Source organism: Paramisgurnus dabryanus, chromosome 24, assembly GCF_030506205.2.
Source record: "Paramisgurnus dabryanus chromosome 24, PD_genome_1.1, whole genome shotgun sequence".
In the NCBI taxonomy this organism is placed as follows: Eukaryota; Metazoa; Chordata; class Actinopteri; order Cypriniformes; family Cobitidae; genus Paramisgurnus; species Paramisgurnus dabryanus.
The window spans coordinates 21,673,689-21,689,045 of record NC_133360.1 but is presented as its reverse complement, the minus strand read 5'-3'; the positions used below and the strand labels follow the sequence as shown (position 1 = coordinate 21,689,045).

General features: G+C 35.0%; 1 long non-coding RNA gene across 3 annotated transcripts; it reads left to right on the top strand.

Annotated features, from left to right (window-relative positions):
• Positions 1 to 8,679: 8,679 nt before the first annotated feature.
• LOC135740903 (uncharacterized) lies at positions 8,680 to 14,982 on the top strand. Of its 3 annotated transcripts, XR_012335907.1 has the most exons (5): positions 8,680 to 8,743; positions 9,536 to 9,582; positions 11,056 to 11,102; positions 13,477 to 13,613; positions 14,874 to 14,982. It is a non-coding gene; the product is annotated as an uncharacterized lncRNA (long non-coding RNA). The 3 variants fall into 3 exon arrangements; XR_010529297.1 differs by lacking the exon at positions 8,680 to 8,743 and having other exon boundaries at positions 9,401 to 9,582; XR_010529296.1 differs by lacking the exon at positions 8,680 to 8,743 and having other exon boundaries at positions 9,401 to 9,582; positions 14,858 to 14,895.
• Positions 14,983 to 15,357: the final 375 nt, after the last annotated feature.

Sequence of the window (15,357 nt, the reverse complement as noted above, 5' to 3'; positions counted from 1 at the left end):
AGTCATATTTTATTTTGCTGAATGAACAAGACATTACATTTTTACATCAGAACATTTATTTTTATTATGCTTTATTACTTTAAGGCATAAATTAAACTTTATGGGGCCGTTTCCCGGACAGGGATTAGACTAGTTTTAGACTAAAATAAATGTAAGAGCTGTCCAGAGTCAAAACAACTTGCACTGACAAATCTTAAAATACATCAATGCCCTTTGTTTTGCCTAAAAATGCACATAAGTAGTGTTATTAGTAAGATATGTTTGTTAAAACTAGTTATATTTCCCAATTAAACTCAGGTCTAGTCCTGGCTTAAGCTAATCCCTTGTCCGGGAAACCTCCCCTAAATGTGCCATTTAAGTTTTGTACATTAACAAAAAGCTCCATTCATAATAAAAGATGAATAAAACTTGTGTCACTAGTCATTTTTGTTTGGAAAAAAAAGGCAAAACGAAACAAATTCTATTGCTTTCATGCTATAGCTTCCTTAAATGTATAGCTTATACTGAAGTTTATTCCCCAGTAAATGTCCACTGGCGTTTATAATATAATGTTGACATGAAATGTACCAAGCTATGACACTATTTAGCCTATTATTGCTCATTTTAGATATAATTAATTTACAACTAAACATGTTTCAAATTAGGCTATTATAACAGAGTTTTGTATGCAACCAGCATTGTTAGTATACAGTTTATTTATTTAGCCTTTCACCTCAAATTGCACATAATCTATAACCAAATTATCATCTGAAAGTGTATGTTCTGCTTTTTCAATGGGTTGTCTCAGTTCACAAAGCCCCTGCTTTGTGCATGACATAGTAATTTCTTCCATGTATTTAAAACTAAAAACATTGTTCATTTAATATATTCTTGTGTTGTGAAACCTTTGGGATGTCTGAATTTAAACTACTTTACTTCAGTTGTTGTTGTTATAGTTTTTCTGCGTTACATTACTTAAAAACAAGTTAAAAACATGTATATAAATACTCTTTATCTTGTGCTCTTGAGCAAGGTGATTCATCACAAAAGCTGTTATGCAATGCACTGTACAAAACATGTAAACAAGACAATTATGCTAATTTATTCTTTCTATGTTTTAGATTTTATCATCATCAAGCATGGTCTCAAGTGCAGGCAATCCCCACACTTTCACTGCTGTTACTGTACATCTACAGTAATCAGATGTGATAGTTTTATTACACATTTTAAAATGTGTAAAAATCCAGCCTCTGGACAACTTACATGGCTGCAGCACCACCTTCATCCCCAGCATCAGCATCCCCACCTTTATTTCGCCCGGACATTGGAACATGTCTGTACTGATTTTGAGGTACAGCTTTTTAACTTCTTGCTTGTAAACTTTTTTTAATATCTTTAGTGGAGTATTAATAAAGAACAAAATACACAGTTGTCACAAATAACCCACTGAGGGTCAGTTTAGTAAACCAAGTGCACTTTTTTTAACAGAACTATAAACAAACAGAAAGACTTAACACCAATCACTAGATGTGACCGCTATATACTGTAATAATTGTATATAGTCTAATTGTATTGTCTATAATTAACAGGGTGCCCCTCTAGGAGGAATTGCGTCGCCCCCTCACTGGCACTATCCCGCCCCCTCAGATCACCATTAATGTTGAATGGGATTTTAATGATAAAATGCGCTATTTAAAAATCACGTTTGCCTTGTGTATTGTCTTCCTAAAGTGAATTTTAAAGTCTAATTATTTAACAAAACAAAAAAAAACAAGTGTGCATGTATTCTACCGTGACACACGCCCACTCATGTGTAGCCTATAGGCTTGTTCGAATTCATCAGGCGAAGACGTCAAAATCCCGCAAGAGCGAGACGAAACGACACTTAGTATGATTTCTCGAATCGTTCTCGCGGTACTTTGACGTCATGTGGTTGTTGGTTCTTGCAGCCGCGCCTGAAGTTGAACAAGTTTGTGTTGATGACGGCTTGAGGCACGCCGACAATGAGCCCGCGTTCTGAGTCTCAGAGGGAAATCAAGATGTCGAAGTGGGAAGTTATATAAAAATTTACAGACAGGAGTGTGAGAGTGACCTGGGCCTGCCCTGTAGCAATGGATATATGGAAATAGCATTGGAAGTTCTACAAAACGGACTCCGGATTGTCACACATCAATTAATGCTGTGGCGTGGATGAATTATCGGAGCATTTCAGGTGCAAAGATCCAAATGTTCGGCTGTCATTAAGTCAATTCGGGCACCATGAACTTCAGCCAGACTGTACATAGTTTTGAAAAGTTCAGATGTTCATGTTCTTCAGCATCCTTGCAAGTCAACGTACAACCAACAGCCTATTATTGTTCTGCATTTAACGTTAAAGGTAAGCCTGTACTATCTCTCTCTCTCACACACCTGTTTATCAGGAGTAAATAGATAAAAACAGACATTGTTAAATTTATAATTAACGAATTTGAATTAGCCTACAGCATAGCTGTATATGTGAGTTATTGTCATTTTGCTATTGTGGTTCTCTAGCTGCTTAATCGCTAGCTTATGGTGCATTACTTGTGGCAGTTAAAATAACTACGTTATATGATCAAATTGAACCAAAATGTTGATAAAATGTTGCGTTTGGACCGTTTTTGGGCTGAAAACCATCAACTCTATTTGCCAACACTGACCCCCACCATTACGTAAAATTTATTTCTACCTCTGGGTCTGAACTTCAAATGAGTAGTGTTGTGCTAATATGTAACGTTAGGTATGCGTTTTATTTTTGTTGTTGTATTGTTCAGAGCTCTGTACGTTGCTATAGCTGTAGTTTTTGTGGTTGTATTACAGAGATGTTTGTTTATAACACTTTAAAACTTAATGTACCAAACCTATGTATTTTCTAGCTGGGGGAATTATATGCATTCATGTGATCGCCCCCTCTGGTATTTTAGACGCCCCCTCATCAGCGCTCGGCTGGCGCCGGCACTGGTCTCTTCCCACAGTCAAGTCCCACAACTACTCACCCAGGAAGTAACATATGCAGATAACATGAAATTCACTCCACCCGAGTCAGGTGTCATGGAGATCACCCAGACAACAGAAGTAGATGTATGTAGAGGGAATGTTTACTGATTGACTTGTTTAACTTGTTAATGTGTGTATTAACCTTTCCTGTTTCATGAATTTGTTTATGAGCAGCACATCATTGTTAATTATATTATTATTGGAATTCACACAGGACTCAGTGGTGATGAGAAACATTCAGCTGACCTGTAAGTGGGTAAAGGAGACCACTTGCTGGGAAGATGAGCTGGAAAAGATCTAAAGGATGATGCCCTGTTGTCTATAACAATGTGGGACTTGTTTATAAACACCATGATTTATGAGGGTGAAAGGAATGAAGAAGAAATATTGACTCCCTTCCCTTTTATATTTTAGAGTAGAGCATGAGATGTACGAGACAAAAGAGTTATCCGTGGGTTTTGTTTACACAACCAAACCCTGTCTTGTGAATCTACTAGTGGGGATAGACTAATGTAAATATTGATTTTTTTATTGCTTTTGTAAAATACCATTAAACGTTTGTGTGAACTGTAAAGTGATGTGTTCTTGAAATAAATGTATAATATTTATTATTGTATCTTATAATACCATTAAAGTGTTGTGTTATTGAAATATTCATGATATTATTTTATATCTTCTTATTATAACATTTTATCTAGATTTCTTTTATGTTAGATGCACATTTTGCTAAATTTGGGTTAATAGAAACCAATAAATCCACTTGTAGGACACCTGAGTATGTGACTATTAAATTACATTTATCTTCTACAAAAATGTAGTTGAAGCGAATGCCTCACTAATCTCAAAGCACATTGTATATCCTCTACTGTGGGAAGTCACATGGGTGGTTTTAGACTACTTGTCTGCTTATTCATTAAAAATAGCATAATGCATATCCTATCACATAAAGGTTGAATCTATCCAAAGTTACAGTCAATGTTCCATTTAAATTTGCAATATAATTTTTACAGCATATGCTTTCACATTTACATGCAATAAGGGCAGATTAGTAACCTAGTCTTATTTATTATTATTATATTTATTTATTTATTTATTGAATTAATCAGATGATTTGGTAATACAACAAGGTCGTATTAAACATTAGTAAATGCATTAGCTAACATGAAAAACAATGAACAATATAGCTTTTCAGCAAGTATTAATTCTTGTTAATGTTAGTTAATGTCAATACAGTTATTTAGTTCATGCATTAACTAATATTAACAGTTACAACGCTTGATTTTATAAATGTATTAGTAAATGCTGAAATTAACATGAACTAAGATTCATAAATGCTGTAGAAGTATTGTTATTTGATAGTTCATGTTAGCTAATGCATGAACTAATCTAATCAAATACAACCTTGTTGTAAAGTGTAAGCGATCATTTAGATTAGTTCACAACCCACACGTTGCGGTGGACACAAATAAAGAGGGGTGCACAGATAGTAAGCTTTCACTGGCAGGACAAAGAAGCACACCACCCCTTCATCCATAAAAGGGCATTGTTGTCACTTTCAGATATTTACATCATGGTTTATGGTAAGCCACATCTTTGAATTGTGGCACTACTTTTTGTGGAATTGGATGATGTCAACTTATGTCTTTAAATACAAATGTACATCTTAATGTAACGGTACAGTGAAGCAGGGCTCTGCATTGCAACTCTTTCGCTTGCATACATGCCCTTAAATGATTTACAAGCATAGTGGGTGAGTGAAGACTAAAACCTACTGTAAATGTTATCATTTTAAGGTTATTTTATACTTTTATACATTTATACTATAATTTCTGTGGCCTACCATAAACCATGATGTCAATATCTGAAAGTGACAACAAGGCCCTTAATGCATTTACTAATGTTTAATACGACCTTGTTGTATTACCAAATCATCTGATTAATTAAATAAATAAATATAATAATGATAATAAATAAGACTAGGTTACCTAATATACCTTATGTAAATGTGAAAGCATATGCTTTGAAAATGATATTGCAAATTTAAATGGAATATTGACTGTAACTTTGGATAGATTCAACCATTATGTGATAGGCTATCAATATGCTCCGGAGTACTTGATACAGGCTGACTGTACTGTTAGTTTTATAATTACAAACGAATTACGGATTATCCAGAGATCCCCTGACCCTTTACCAAATTTAAATGTCGCTGCACAGTTTGTATGATATCAATGTACCGCGAGAGTGAATAAAACGCATATGAAGCTGTCGGTTCCCGCATCGCTCTCGCGATACTTTGATGTCATAGGCGGATCGGTCAGCGCAGTCCTGTTTTATCAAACAATGGTCATCTCTAGCTCTTAAGGCTCTAATCTAGAAACAAAAGTACTTGATTTTTGGAATCTGATTTCTTCTTGATTTCTTTCTTACATGTAATCAGTTACTACCCAGCTCTGGCTACATATGGTGGTTGTAATATCCTGTATTTAGCCCGACAGAATGTCATTAAACAGTAGTTCTCAAACGTCTTGAGTGCATCCCCTTTTTTGCCACCCTAAAGAAAATTCATGAGACAAAACCATCTTAAATCGTCAATTGTAATAAAAAATAAATAAAAAGTTTGATTACACAAAATTTATTATATATTAATTGACACCAAACATTTTATTAGTGAATGCATCTGTCTAGTCATTCCAAGTTCTATTTAATTTTATGCGGAAAAAATTCAGTGAGTGGGGGGCCTTCAAATATTGTTGTGGGCACCTAGTGAGGCCTCAAAGTGAAAAAGATTGGGAATCACTGCACTAAGTGACCTAAAAAAAATACATAAAATCAATTTAGGATTTTTATGATATTTTTATGATAAAATAATTAATAGAATTAATTTAACACAAAAAGACACAAAAACCTTAGAAAATATTCTGTAAGTTTAAATATTTGTATTAATGAGGAAAGGATACAAAGAGATAAAACCCTGGTGGTGATGGGGGTGTATTACATGACTTTTCATGAAAACTTAAAGTATGGTACACATATCCCAAAATCCCCTTTCTACAGGGCGTTTCTCTGAATGTTTTTGTTTAGGTGTGTTAATAACTTCATCTATCTGGATTTTGGTGTCATTGGTCAGTGCAGCAGGAGGCGCTTCCATGTGAACAGAAACATTTTGGTTTACTGGTGGGAGCTTGGCTGGAGAAACCACAGGGACATTTATAGTTGTAGGTGCAGGTGTGTAATAGCTGAATAATAGTGGGGAAACGGGCTGCACAGGTCTTTGAAACTGGATTGGTTGAAAATAGCCTGTTTTATACAGAAATTCATTTAAATTCATGTTCTTGATGATCATGTGCAGGCCTTTGGAAATCCGGTAAGTGGCGTCTGGATCATACTTCGATTCATCATTGTGCTGTGTGACATAAACTTTTTCAATCCAGTCTTCATCAAGGCTGACAATGATCCGGTCTGTATTGCTGTCATCACTGTATGTGGAGTTGTCTTCTGAGACATATGTAGGAAGTTGATCAGCTCCTCGTGAATTAAGATTATATAATATTTATTTTATAAATCTGATTAAACTAAAGACTCTTCGGAGATATAAAGGATGTAATACTACTCTATGTGCTCCAGATTAACATCAGAAATGCAGAAACAGCTTGTGTTATGTGAGCTTTAAGGGTGTAGTGGCAGGTTATGGCCACCTGGTCGAGCTAGAGATTCAGGTTGTTAAGCAAAAAGTTAAGAATGGGAAATGAATTCCCAAGTACATCAGACAATTCTTCAGGATAATGTAAGAATGTCTGTATGTCAGCTGAAACTGTGTAAGGTGGGTGATGCAACAAGACAACGATAACTAAAACACCGGAGAAAGGCTACAAAAGAATAGCTTCAGAAAACAAAATCCATCTTTTGGAGTGACAAATTCCGAGCCACGACCACAACCCAATAGAGATGCTATGGATTGACTTGAAGAGGGCAATACACATGAGACCTCCAAAGAATATGACAGCTAAAGCAGTTCTGGAACGAAGAATGGGCTAAAATTCCTGAATTTTTTGTAAGGGTACTGTCCCAGTGACACCTAGGGACAATTTGTTCTGACAGTGTACAATGCAGTTGCTGGAAAATACAGTTACTGTATTTTCACCTCTTACTTTAAGTTTGCAGCAGTTGCTTTATGTATATTTCTGAATCTGTTAAGCCTCTCATCTCTATTTAGTCAATTTTTTCAAATTTGTATAATTTCATTAACAATTTCACTAATCTGGTCATATACATTAGAAACACAGACTGAATCACCACAACAAGCCATCTAAGCAGAAAATGTTTATTTTAAAACTAAGAAAAAAGATCAAACCTTCTAGGACAACCGTCACAAAATTACAGTGGATGTTGTGAGCTGCTGTTTGTTTCGAGCTAAGGAACACAAAGATTAAGGCTCCGCCTATCAGTGGAAACAGTAACCAGACCTAACCAGTGGGTGTGTCGTATCCATGGAAATGATGTAAGATCAGACATTTGCATTTGGGTAGGTCACGTTCATGTTTAAACACAGTGATGCACACCGCCCGCCATATAAATGTTATACAGAACAAGAACATATAAAAGAACATATATATAACATAAAGACAACACAAGGATACAAATGTGTATATATGCAACATACATAAAGTTAAAACAAAAGTGACAGATGCACTAAACGTGGGTTTTCATCCGTTTATGTGAAGGAAAAATTAGGAAATGAATCAACAATCTAAACAAAGAAGTGTTTTCCCCGGAGAGTTACCTATGCGTAAGTAAACAACATGCAGTGTCATTTGATACAGTAAGACAAAGTGCCATTGTGTACACTTATTAATGCACAACCAAGTTGTCATAATATTGCGTTGTCACACATTCCTGTACCATTTAAAAAAAAAGAGTTCGCTCAAACATCGGGCCCCAGGTAGCCAGTGCATTCGGGCCAGATCCGGCTGAGTGTCGGCGCACACGGCTGTGTTCTGGCTGCGGCTTACCAGCATTAAGCCAGCACTGGCCCAGCAAAAGTTGCCAGATTCGGCTAGGCTGTGGATATGCGGATTTGGTCCGATTTTGGCTGACAAATGGCATATTTTCCACATATTGGCTTTCACATTTCACGTTTGTTTTAATAAAAATATATTAATTTAACAATTGATATGCATATAATTGTTTCTATTTAATGTTTTGATAATTGTTTTTAGTTTTCCTGATTAATGGTAGCCTATGTCAATAAGTGAAAAGTAGTGTGAGGAAAAGTTAAGCTTAGAAATTTTTCCCTAATAAAATAAGGGAAGGGGAGAAGCATATTTTAATGTTAAGAATAGGTTTGTAGAGGCATAAAGTGCCATTAGCCTATTGAATGTAAGTATCTGGGCTATTAAGTTTATACTGAAATATTTTCTATGTATGTAATATTTCAACAAACACATATTGGATTAATTAATGGTCAAATACTAAATTGAGATTTTATAAAAAAATTTAATAAGCTGTAAAGCTTGTCAATTTGTTTACTTTATTACAACTACAATTTTTCAGCAATTTTTTAAGATTGATCTATTTATAATTTATCGATTACAATTTTTAGACAATTTAAGCTGGTTAAAGGAACTTTTATTTTGGAAAAAGAACTGCTGCTGTTTCAAGACATGCGCACTAGCTGCGACATCTAGTGACGACATTTACCGGGCTTTAACGGTTGTTGCTGCATGAACTCTGCTGCAATTTCTCTGAGGTAAGACTTTTTGGAAGTTATTTAACATAATTTTAATGCATAAAATATTTATGCTCTGCACATATTAGATATATGTAAACTTCATTTAAAAGAAGGACAAACTGGTGTGACTGATATAGTATACGTAATTTTTTAAATGACCACAATCCCGCTTCAACAAATATGTAAATTAGCATTTGAATTTATTATTAAAATACTGAAGTCTTTCTAGATAAATTTGAGTAGAAAATCGATTTTTTATAATTTATCTGACAAGGAGAATTCGGACATAAGAAATGAACTCTGCTCAGTTTAATGAACTTACTTAAAAAGTAATATTTCGTTTAGCAAAACAAACAAATAATATTTCGCAACTCATAAAACTGGTCTGAGGATTTGCCTCAGCAGTCTATGCAGCAGGCGGGAGTAACTGAGGGATCGTGAAGCTATTCTGCTAAACACTCGTAGCCACCTCAGCCAGTTCCGCTATTATACAGCTGACTGAGGTAATTTTTTTTTACCAAGGGATAACTTTGTCTGGTACAGAAAACGTTTACATTTCACAGAATAGAGAGCATTGCAGCTACAGGACACAGCTGGTAGTTAAACTTCTTTACTTAAAGTGCACCTGCAGTAAAAATATTTCCACCTCACTGTTCCACAACATTATAACCGATTTCATCTATTGAAAGATACTTTGTAGAAAATGAGTGAACCTTAATTATGTAATTATTACTCAACATTTTGTATCTATGATCTGTCTGTCTGTTATACAACTTAACAACTTATTGTGATTGTTTTTGTCACATTTAGATTTCTCAAGATCATCAGTTTGGACAGAATTCATTTGAAGAATTAATGTAAGTAAAAGTACAATATTGGACGGGGCATGGATATTTCTTGGGAATCAGTTTTGTTGCATTGTTAATGTCAGGACTGTCTGAGGGGTCAATTGGGGCCTGAAGTATGATAGGGATTTGTTTAGGGCTACAAATATATATTACAAATAACAAGTCTTTAAAAAGTCTTTACATTAAGTAGTCTAAACTAAACTTTGATATGTAAACGTTGTTATGTAAACTATAATAACAAGATATTTTATTAGATCACAATTCCAGTTGATGGATTTGGCATTTGCAGTCATTTTGAAATATAAATATAATGGTAGAGGAAACACTATTATCTGTGGATAAGTGTGATTAAGAGTAAGGAAAACTTACTTTTTTATATAATTGAAAATCTCAAAACAACCCTTAAAAACCAAATTGAGTTCTCTTTTGCTGCATCTTGCAAATATTACAATTTTAAATAGGCAAGGCTTAAAAAGGTATAAAAATAATAATGAACTTTCTCGATAATACAACACTGGCACAATTAAGCATGTAACCGTTTTTTTTACCTTAGTGGTGTGCCCTTATTCTAGTACTTATGTTTCTAGTAGCTATGTTTACATGCAACCAATTAATCAGTTTGTAATCGTATTGATGGCTCAATCGTATTAAAAAGTCGTCATGTAAAAACCTTAATCAATACGATTGAGGTAGATTGGATGCAAATTTGAATCGTATTGAAAGGGGTGGTGTAGTCCAATCTGTGATCCGATCAGCAGGAGAAAAGTATGCATGTAAATGCGTGAATCGAAGTATTTTGTCGGATGCAAAAATACATTGTGCATGTGCACAGAAAATTTGTGCTCAAGTTCACGTCGTATATTTACCTCTTATTTGCTTTGGTTTGGCTTTGGGGTGGCATTGCCAAGTCCTCTCTTTTTTTCGTTCAGATTTGGGCTACTGTTTAAACTGTCTTTGCGAGTTGTTTTTTCTGCGGGTCAGATATGAAAGGATTTTGTTCATTAGTTATTGGTATTTGGGCTGTGATAAGTCATTGGAATGCTTTTGGGCTAATTTTGAATGTCCATAGGGATTGTTTTGATATGTGAAGCTGCCAACCCTGGCTGTGCGCTTGCACAGATGTTCGGTTTATATAAAATGTACATGAAAACAAACATTTTGAGGTGCAAACATTTAAACATGTTTAGGGTGCATGTAAACTGTATTGTTGTAACCTTTCATCGGATTAAATTCAGTCGGATTGACAAAATTTTGTGCATGTAAACATGGCCCTTGTGATGACAGTTTGTTCGAGGATAAGAAAACTGCCATCTAGGGTTTCAGAACGAAGCAAGAGCCATCAATATTATATATGTATTGTATGTTTATGTATATATACATTAGCAAGTAAATGTAATGGTTTTCTGAATAAATATACATAAATAACATAATGTGTCTAAAAATTATTACACAAGAAATTCAGATCTTTCATGTGTTTGTCAGAGCACTAGCAGGTTCCAATAAAGGCTGGAACAGAACAGACAGAAAAGGTACAGTATACTTTCTTTCCATGTCCGCCTTGCCCACGCACACATCCGTACCGCTTTAAAAAGTATATATTATTTACAGGACATTCACAAATTTAGAAAAAATGAAGAAAAGTAGCAGCTCCACCACTGCATTGAATATACTGTTCTGTATGAGTGTGCAACTCAGCGTTCCCACAACGCGCACGCTTGACATTTGTTCCTCAGACATGAGGGCTCGCGAAGCACGCACACAGCGCGCAGTCAACACATGCGTGATCACTAAACTAAGTTTTCTTTCTTGTTTAAGTGAACATAAACAGCTAGATGTGTCAGTATCAGTATATTAAAGCTGTTCTGGGTCTTAAAGTGACAGTAGCCTGCTGCTTTCTGTGTCAGAAATGTTCTTTCCACCCAAAAATGAAAATCACTCACTTTTCTTAACTGAACAACTTTTGCAGCTGCACATTTAATTCATACAGTGAGGACTGTGCAGTGTTTTGTGTGTATTTATTGCTAATGTTAAATCATAGATTCTAATAACTAATATTTTTACATTTAATACAGATGCCTGAAAAGTAAAACAAGATGAGTATAGTGTTATGATAAAAAAAAAACAAAAGATTTGGTTGTTTGTCAGTAGCATTGTTGTAGTGACAGCCAAAATACATCGGCCTAAGTCTGGGCAATATGGCAAAAATCCATATTGAACGATAATGATATATATTTCGATGTAAGTTGTTAATGCTCCCAGCTTTAAAACAGTATGCCAACAATGACTGAAGCCACAAAAATAAGAGGGTTAATTTATATTTTAATCTGCGCCTCGTCAGTTTTTTAGCTAGCCAAACCACTTCCATATAAAGGAATTCGTGCTACCTTTTTGTCCACAATTTATCATCTTTGGATATTCGTTGCCACTTCCACTCATTTTTGTTTAGTTTTTTTGCTGTTGTGTCGAGTTTGCAAAGTAGGAAATGGACTTTGTACTACTCATGTGTATTACATATAGGCCAATGTATTTTGGCTGTCACTACAACAATGCTACTGAAAAGCAACCAAATTTTTAATATTTCCTCTTAATCATAATACTATACTCATCTTGTTTTACTTTTCAGGCATCTGTATTAAATGTAAATATATTAGTTATGAAATTGTCTGTCAACATGATTTTAACATGAACCTTAGCAATAAATACAAATAAAACACTGCACAGTCCTCACTGTATGGATTAAATGTGCAGCTGCGAAATTTATTCAGTTAATAGTAGTGAGGGGTTTTCATTTTTTTTGTATAATGAACATTGAACACTCAAGACAGCTTTGAACACCCAAGACAGCTTTAAGACGGCACTGCTTCAATATACTAATAAACATACAGCTGTTAATGTTCACTTAAACAAGAAAGAAAACTTAGTGAGCCCTCGTGTCTGAGAACCATATACGAGCTATACATGCTGGTAAACAGGCACGTCACCTTGTGGAAACGCACAGTCGCACACTCATACAGTACAGTATATTCACTGCAGTGGTGGATCTGCTAATTTTCTGTTATGTTTTCAGTTGATAAGATGTGCTTTTTTGATTACTGAAATTTAATTTAACCAGAATCCAGAAAAAAACGAAAAACACGGAATTTGAGAAAAACTGAATCTGGGGAAAAAACAATAGGGCCATAGCTGTGCTAAAACCTGACTCCAATTGGCTTTTTTGAGGTCATTCAATTAAGGGTTCACATTTTTTTCACAAGCACTAAGATGTTTTTTGGTAGTTCTCAATAAAGACATGAAAGATCAGAATGTTTTTGTGTAATTATTTTTAGACACATTGGGGCGGTTTCCCGGACAGGGATTAGACTAGTCCTAGACTTAAACAGTTTTAAGAGCTCTCCAAACTGAAAACAACTTGCACTTACATATCTTAAAATACATCAGTGCCCTTTGTTTTACCTCAAAATGCACACAGGTAATGTTTTTAGTAAGGCATGTTTGTTAAAACTAATTATATTTCCTAATTAAACTAAGGCCTAGTTCTGGATTAAGCTAATCCTGGTCCGGGAAACCGCCCCATTATGTTTATCAATGCCCTTGACTTAGATAAAGTTTAGATCGCATTTTATGACAAATTTGTTCAGAAAACTGTGAAATTCACATACTTTTTCTTGCCACTGTATATAAAGCCATTACAATGTTAATCTATGAAGCTATAAGTCTTCCACTCTAAAGTACCTGTCATTGTTTTTGAAGCAGAATAGCTTGTAGGTAACATTTAACCCTGGAGAACCCACAGGTCAAATGTGGCCAATGTTAATTGATTCTAAGAGAAGGGTTCTTGGGTTCTCCAGGGTTAAACTAACATGCTTGCATTTACCTAATTAAATAATTTTGTTTCTTTTCAAGAATCTGTCAGAAGAAATTCAACTACTGTTCGTGCACCAGATGGTGAAGTAGAAAAGTTCGTAAAAACTTCTGCAGCTTGCATCTGACAGAGATGCAAAAAGAATAAGAGAGCGGGCCTGAAAACAAGCAAATTCAAGGTATTTCAATTGTTGTTAAAGGGCTAGTTCAATAGATATTCTTTCATCATTTACTCATCCTCATGTTGTTCTAAATCTGCATGATTTTTTCTGATGAACACAAATTAAGATGTTTTGCGTAATGATGGTAAAAACACAGCACATTGTAACCATCGACTTCCATAGTAGGAAAAAGTATTTTGAAAGTTTTGTGATATATGATGAAGAAAATATTTTGATAAATGATGGTTAGCACACAGGTGACGGTACCCATTAAATTCCATCATATTTTTTTATTCCTTCTATGGAAGTCAATGGTTACAATCTGCTGTGTGTTTACCATCATTACTCTAAATATCTTCTTTTGTGTTCATCAGAAAAAATTCATACAGGTTTAAAGGTAGGGTAACACATTTTGAAAAATGCTAACGGTAGCCGCCTAGTAATGAAATCACGATCCCACCCTTAAGTCAAATCGCCATCCAAAGTCACGCCTCTTTCAAAATACATGAACATGCACAGATCAGACGGTCACATTTCATGTCTCATTCACCAGTGAGAAAACTTTGCAGTACAAAGTGAATAACACTTCCAAAATAACCAACATAAACAACTGGTTTATATCAGAATTAGTTTAAGCACACGTTCGGTTGTGTAGACGTAGTAACTATATCGTTATGCTAATCCGTAAACGAACACAAATTTCATAAGCAACACAATGTTTCATCAAAGTAGAATATCTGAATCCATCTCAATACAAACATATCGCGTACCTACCTTACCAAAATAAACAACCCTAAAGGGACCCTTTCAGACCCTTTGCCTCCTGCAGCTGTTTGCATCTCGTGCTAAAGCAGTAAAGTTACAGATGTTAATTTGGGTTTTTGCTCTTGCTGATCCAGGCAGTTTTTGCTGTTGTTGTTATAAAAGATGCCTTTCGTTTTGTGGCTCCTGTACAGGTTGTCAATTCAGCAGAAAAGTTTGCTTTTCTTGCTGTTTACAGACAGGAGGTGAGCGCACGTGAACACGCATCTTAATACCAAGTGTAAACAGCCTCTTAACCAGCATAACTAAAAATCTTTCAGGATCAAATCTGTTACCCTACCTTTAAAACAACATGAGGATGAGTAAATGATGACAGAATTTTTATTTTAGGGTGAACTATTCCTTTAACATTTACCCAATTTAACATTAATGCCTTCAGTCTATCTGATGAAGTAACCATGAGTCATTTTCTGTTCCCCCTCTTATCTCTTTTATCTCAGTCTTTCCTTCTTTAAGGGTACACTTGAGGAGTGTCCAGATGTTTATTAATGTTTTATTAATGTAATGTTATGTTTCAAATAAACATGTAAACATACTGTATATTTTTCTTTCTTTTTTAAACACCTACAGTAAAGTGTGACACTTAACACATTAAAAGCATCACAAACATTGAGGATAGAACTTCTAATGTGCAGTTTAACTTTTTTTAACTAAATATAAAAAGTTTTTTTTAAGAAGGGATAAGTACATGCCATCTTAAGGGCTAAGGTTATAAAGTATTGTTTTGTGGAAAAAACACTTAAAATTTTTTTTTTGGCTAGTTTCGTCTGAGTGTACAGTTTAACCTGGCATGATTCTGGCACTTTGCTGGCAGTGTCGGCTGACTTTAAGCACCCGGACATTGGCCAGTTTTGGCTGAGTGTAAGCTGGCGGGATTCTGGCACTGTGCTGGCAGTGCCGGCTCACTTTAGGCACCCGGACATGGGCCAGTGTACTTGGG